The 6764-nt window shown below is 47.5% G+C and overlaps 1 long non-coding RNA gene across 1 annotated transcript; it reads right to left on the minus strand.

Moving 5' to 3' along the window:
* Positions 1–315: 315 nt before the first annotated feature.
* LOC114069291 lies at positions 316–4341 on the minus strand. The gene is made up of 3 exons (XR_003573750.1): positions 4149–4341; positions 1120–1205; positions 316–654 (listed from the first exon to the last, which is right to left on the minus strand). It is a non-coding gene; the product is annotated as an uncharacterized LOC114069291 (long non-coding RNA).
* Positions 4342–6764: the final 2423 nt, after the last annotated feature.

Below are 6764 nucleotides of genomic sequence, written 5' to 3' on the forward strand. Positions count from 1 at the left end.
TAAACTGAGCATCTGATGTATAGCAAAGAACTTGCAATAATTTAATTTACTAAATATTTATCTTACCAACAGTATAGATCATTCTTATAATTGCGGTAAGCACTGTAGCTGTACTAGTAATTAAAAATTGACACAGTCTAGCAAACTAAGGGTATTTCAAAACAGGGTTCTTAGCGTTGCTTGATTGGTGTTTCCAGAGGAACACTCTGAAGTCAGATGCCACAACTGAGGAATTTTTAATGTTGAAGCAGAAGGTGACCCTCTGTGCTGCAAGTAAGAAACACCTGTGAGACGGAGAAAGAAGCGTGTGCTTCCATCACCCTTTTTTTTTTTTTTTTTTTTTTTTAATCCACAAGAGTGGTTCTAGGAAAGTAGATTAGTCAGAATTGAGGGAGCCAGGGACAGCAGAAAAGCTACTTTTCAGGGAGCTTTGTGAGATACATCTAACCACGGCGCTTACACTGGTTTAGCAACATGTCTGCTTTTCCTGGACTCAGTTCCTGATTTACCTCTCATGTACAATCTTCCTGTGGAAGACCCTATTGATTGTAGCAGGAATAATAATCATGCTTCAGCATTCATAAGGATTAAAATCTATAAATTCTGTTCTCTCATCATGTATTCAATAGTCAGATGACATTAGAACCCAGTGGCCTGGAACAGAAAAGCACAGAGGAAGACAAAAAGTCTGTTCTCTGGGAAGGTCCATGTTCACTGTCATTTTTTTTTCCTTTTTCTTTTTGTGTTTCTGAGGCTGCCTAGCATTACATGCTCTGAATTATCCTCTGGAACCACCTTTTGCTCCACTCCAGATCTTAGAAAGACCAGCCTCCTAACTTAACTTAGTTGCCTACATTTAAATCACATGGTCATCACACCACATATATATGTTTTTTTGATATTAATGATCTCTATTCACTTTCAGCAATTCCCTGGGTGAGTACTTCTGGTATCCATAAGAAATTCTATATAATCCACCCCAACATAACCTTTCTTCTTTGAGAAGATAACAAGGGGTTTTTATGGCAGCCAGGAAATAAGGTATATTATGTAGATATGTAACACCAGAAATGGTAATGTTGGTTTAGAAGAAAAAACCCTGTGAATGGTAGAGCTCACCTGAAGAGAGGGTGATGCTTCGTTCTTTAAACACTGGATCTGATCTCTCATGTACTAAATACGTATTTTAATGCAGATTTGTAAGTCTGGGAAACAAAGACATGAAATATCAGACTGGGAGAGCAACAAAATCTTTACCTCTACCACTGGCACACATCTGATCTCACCCCTGTTTTTCCAGATTAGTCCTGCCTCATTTGATGATTGACCTTAGTATGAATCAGGGCAATCTTACTGTGCCCACTTCCCTGTTCTAAAGTTGCACCTCAACAATACTCTTTGAACTGAAGCTTTATGTGCACCACCACTGACATATCCTTTCCTCCTCCTGCTCACACAAGTATTTAATCAGATGGCATATTGCTCCTAGCCAAACAAATAGTTGGCACATTCGGTTCCTCTGTATAGACTTCGCTGTTCAAGCAGAGAACATCTGTCCTGTTGGCCTTGTGTTCGCTGGAGGGTACTGACAGACCAGAGAGACAGCATATGTTTTTTTTATTCCAGTATCTGGATCACATCTTATAATGGAAGCAAACACTGTCCTGAGCAAACTCTGCTCACAGGCCAGTGACTCTGGTCTGTGACATGTCCTGTGCTTGTGAGACACCACCTCTTCTGTAATGCTCCAGACAATTTTGGATGACATTTTATTTTATTTTATTTTATTTTATTTTATTTTATTTTATTTTATTTTGAGGAACTTTTAACTCTTCACAAAAAAAAAAAAAAAAACCACAAATCAGGGAAATATGTATGAGCAAAATCTGTTAGTGAAAATGCTTGATTAAATTTGGCTGAAACTTTTCAAAGTTTTTCAAAGTGTTTAATAGTTGAAAAGTGGTGTTCTGCAGAAGTGAATGAATAAAACAGTAGCAGCTATAAGGGATAATCCACTGATTTCCCTGAGAATGTTTATATGAGTCATTATCCTCTTCTACTGGTACCTCTGTACCTAAGGGTTTTGAAGACTCCATGTATCTACAAAGTGTTATGGTCTACATCAGCTATTATTAAATTTATCTTAACTTTATTTGAGAAGCAGATAAAGAACTGTACAGTGTGTAGCTGTTTCCCGTTCAAAACTTTGCAATAAACAAGCATTTTTACTAACTCCGTGCATTTGAAATGTCCACTACAAAGTGAAATATTCTTTAATGTTTCATGTTTGTTACACATACTGTCAGATAGTTATGGTCTTCTTGCTTTGTCAGTTCACAAGTACACTGACAAAGATTACCCTTTTGATCACCTTACTCTAATTAGCTTTAATTGTAGCCTTCCCCATGAAGTAGCCTCCAGGTGTAGCAATGCAGGACCAGCAGGGGAGGGAGGGGATTCTCCCCCTCTGCTCTGCTCTGCTCTGGTGAGACCCCACCTGCAGTGCTGCCTCCAGCTCTGGGGTCCCAGCACAGCAAGGACATGGACCTGTTGGAGCGAGTCCACAGGAGGCCACCAAGGTGATCAGATGGATGGAGCCCCTCTGCTATGAGGAAAGGCTGAGGAAATTGGGACTGTTTAGCCTAGGAAAGAGAAGGCTTTGTCTGGTAAATGTGGCCTTCCAGTACCTGAAGGGAGCCTACAAGAAAGATGGAGAGAGACTTTTGACAAGGGCTTGTAGTGACAGGACAAGGGGAATGGCTTTAACCTGAAAGAAAGTAGGTTTAGATTAGATATTAGGAAAAAATTCTTAACTGTTAGAGCGGTGAGCCACTGGAACAGGTTGCTGAGGAAAGCTCCATCCCTGGAACTGTTCAAGACCAGGTTGGATGGGGCTCTGAGCAACCTGGTCAGAGCACCTGGAAGGTGTTCCTGCTTATGGCAGGGGAGTTGGAATTAGATGATCTTTAAGGTCCTTTCCAACCCAGGCCATTCTATTATTCTATGGTATTTATCTGCAGGGCAGATTGTGAGTATAAGGGAACATCGTTCCCTGATTTGCATTAAGAGGCTTTGGAGTTTTCATCTGGCTTTGTATGGAATACCAATAACTCTCTCCGATGCTTAAAAAAAAACCCACCTGACAGCATCACGTTTGGCGACAGTAAAATAGTTGCCACTGATTGCACACAAGAATCAAGGAAGAATTAACTTGCACACCATTTTATGTGTGTGTGTGTGTGTGTGTGTGCGCGCCGTGAACCTTTCGCAGAAATACTGTTCGGATCCTTCGCGCGGACAACTTATTAAAAAAAAAAAATTCTAGTATATGCAAAACAAAGGGGGAAAGAAAGAAAGAAAGAAAAGGCGAGAGGAAAGCTCGGAGGCCTCAGAGCCGCCGCACAAAAGGCAGCGCAGACAGGAGGGGGCGCTCGGGCTTCACCGAGCGGAGCTGCCGCGGCCCGGGCACGGCGGGGACACCGCGGGGCTGGCTGTGCCCTCCGAGGGGCTGGCTGTCCCCTCGCGGTGCCGATGTGTCCCCTCGTAGGGGCTGCGTGTCCCCTCAGGGGATGTCTGTGACCCCCTCACGGGGCACGCCTGTGCCCCATCATGGGGTGCCTCTGCCCCCGCCCCACCGGGTGTCTCTGTCCCCCTCTCAGGGTGTCTCTATCCCCCTCTCCGGCACCGGGCGCCGTTAAATCCCGCTTTCCCGGCGTTGCTCCTTCCCCCGCGTCCCTCCCTCCTCCTGCTTTGGTGGTTCGGGCTTTGCTCTGAGCGTGTGGCGGAGAGGGGCTGTTCTCCCTGGTTACTGGGGGGCGAGGCGGCCCCTTCTCCCGTCTCCCTCACCGCCGCCTTCAGGGACCACGCAACTTTCCCTCTAGCAGGGAGCTTCCCTGCATCCAAGGGACCCAGGAGGCAGGAGGCTCCTGGGTTTCGGCGGAGCGCGCCGGTCCCAAAGGCTCTGTGGGACACGTGCGATCTTTTGTGTTTTGTTTTGTTTTATTTTATTTGCCACCTTTTCCACAGAGCGGGCCAGCAGAGAAATCCCTGGGGAATATGCTTTCGAGGGTCTCACTCCCTAGCGCCTGCGTTAGGCGTGCGAGAGGGGAAAATGAATAATTAGAGAACAGTTCCATGAAATCACTTACCGAAAAATTAGCTGCCCGTTAAAGGGGAAGCGGTGAGGAGCAATCATGTAAATCCTACCTACACCCAACTGTGGAGGGGAGGCAGCGAGCCTGGCTCCCAGCCCTACGGCTGCCTGCTGGCATCGCCGTCCCCATCTCCCTACCCCGGGAGGAAAGAGAGAGAGAGGGACGCGTGGGTGTGGAGCGCAGTGGTTTAGTCCACACCCCGCAGCCTCCCTTCCCCAGGCAGCCTCGGGAGCCGCGCTTATTCTCCTCCCTCTCGCTGCCAGCCGGTGTGTCCGCGGCGGCAGGAGGCGGAGGCGGCGGGAGAGGAGGGGAGAGAGGAGAGGGAGCGGAGAGAGGAGCGGCGGATACGCCGGGGCCGCCCGGGAGAGGCGCGGCGGCGGGAGCGCCCCGCACTGCCCGCGTCCCCCGCACGCCCGGCATCCCCCGCCGCCACCGCTCGGCAGCAGCAGCGGCACCGCGCCGGGGTCCTGCCCTCCAACAGTTCCCGCTCCGCTTTCAGGGAGGAGGGAGGTGTAGGGGACACGGCTTCTCTTTTTTTTCTTTTTCTTTTCTTTTTTTTCTTTTTTTTTTTCTTTTATTTTGAGGGGATGCTGAGAAAGCAAGCCGTTCCCCTCCCGTGTAGCACATTGCCTGGGCGTTCCTATTATGGAAGTTAAGTGAGAAACTCTGCAGCTTGAACTGATTTGGGGAGAGAAAGGGAGAGAAAGGGGTAGGGGGAGGGCGAGAGGAAAGGAAGATAGCCGAAGCAAGCCAATGGTTTTCCTGCAAAGTGCCGGGAAGTTTGTGGAGCACTTTCTAGGAATCAGGTCCTTTCTCAGAGTCTCTCCTTGTCTTCCGAAGAAAGAGCTGGCTTTTGGATTGCCATGGATCCTAAAGAGAGTCTTAGACACACTTGAATAATTCCTCTGCTCGGGCTGGATTGGTGGGAATTTAGGAAGGAGCGTGTGTGAAAGCAGAAGCCTCCGGAGCTCGCTCGCTGCTCTAATCTGTATGGATCTAAAAGTGTCACATTCAAGACCTTTGCATCTGCAGCTTTTGATGTCAAGATTTCCCTTTCCACTTTAAGTAGCTGCTAGGAAACTGAAAACTTTTGGACCTACCTCTTACTGGCTTTGGATACTTTTTTTTTTTTTTTTTTTTTTTTTTTTTTTTTTTTTTTTTTTTTTTTTTTTTTTTTTTTTTTTTTTTTTTTTTTTTTTTTTTTTTTTTTTTTTTTTTTTTTTTTTTTTTTTTTTTTTTTTTTTTTTTTTTTTTTTTTTTTTTTTTTTTTTTTTTAATCTCTGTGGAATTAGTCTCGCAAGCGATCGGGATTGCTTTTACTATGTCAAAATGGGTCTGCTGACGCCACTCCTGCTCTTCGGATTTGCATTTTTTCAAGTCTATGGTAAGTTCTCTTATTTTAGACATGTCATTTCTGTGGAGAAATCCTCTTCATCTGAATCTGATTTGGGACAGCACATGGACGGCATTATAAGCATTAGCGTTACAGAGCCTTAAGTTTGTTCATGGTATAAAAATGGTATTTGGGGAGGGAGGGGTCGGAAGAGGGAGAATACATGTTTTCAATAAGCACTCCTTCCCGTCTCCTAACTTAATGGGAAAGCAGCTTATGACTGGAAGAATGTCAGCTTGAGGTAGCGAGAAGAGAGGAAAAACTACCGTGTTCAGTCTTTCATTGGGGGGGGGTGGGAAGCGGGAAGGAGAAAGGAAAGGCAGGGAGCTGTCGTAGCCGGTGTTACTTTGCCGCCTTCTATTGTTAAACTTTTCCACCGGGAGAGCCAGCTGATGAAATAAATAGGTTAGCCCTGCCTCGGCTCCAGGTGAGGCGAACTGGCGGATTTCCAGAGTCCCTCAGCGCCTGTTTCGGCGCTGGCGAGCGGCAGGGAGGGAACGAGGGAGGGAGGGAGGCGGGCTGGGAGAGCGGGGCGGTGGCAGAAGCGGCACCGACCACCCCGCTCCACCTCCTCCCGCCGCCGCCGTGCCGGCCAGGTGGGGCGGGAGGCTCTTCCCGTCGCCTTCCCCATCATTCCGGGCTTTCCAGAGGGAGCGTTTTCATGAAGCTCAACAGCGTCTGGGGAAGGAGTGGGTTTCCTTACCCACCCCGCTCCACTCCCCCTTGGGTGTGCTCTGCAACGTTTCTTGCGGTTTTCGAGTTTAAGTAACAGCTGGGGAGCTGTAAATTGTCATCTTGGGGAAGTACGGTTTAGTAGGGCGAGAACTTCAGCGCAAGGGTAAATTGCCTTTCAGAGTAGGGGTGGGCGCTGTGCTGCCGCGCAGAGCGTGGATGCGCTGCAGCAGTTCGAGCACAAGACTAGGAGCGAGCATCCGATTCTCTGGGAGCCTGTGCTGGCACCAGATACTCGGCAGTCCTCCTAGGATCGAGCATTTGCACCTCCCAAACAGTCCTTTAGACTTGAGGTGAATTTAATGTCTGGGACCCCCGCTCGTTTTGCGTGTCTCTCAGAGAAAACTTTGTCTCAGGAAGCTGCTCCCAGCATTTACTGTATCAGTCCCCAGGCGAGGGCTCTGGGTTTATTGTTTGCAGTCACAGCCTGCTTTGGGTGTTTCTCCACCACCCCCTAGCAAGAAAGGAGGCAAAATAGGTGAGAA

Source organism: Empidonax traillii, unplaced genomic scaffold (assembly GCF_003031625.1).
Source record: "Empidonax traillii isolate 1590-97213 ecotype Southwest subspecies unplaced genomic scaffold, ASM303162v1 scaffold1228:size453093, whole genome shotgun sequence".
Lineage (NCBI taxonomy): Eukaryota > Metazoa > Chordata > Aves > Passeriformes > Tyrannidae > Empidonax > Empidonax traillii.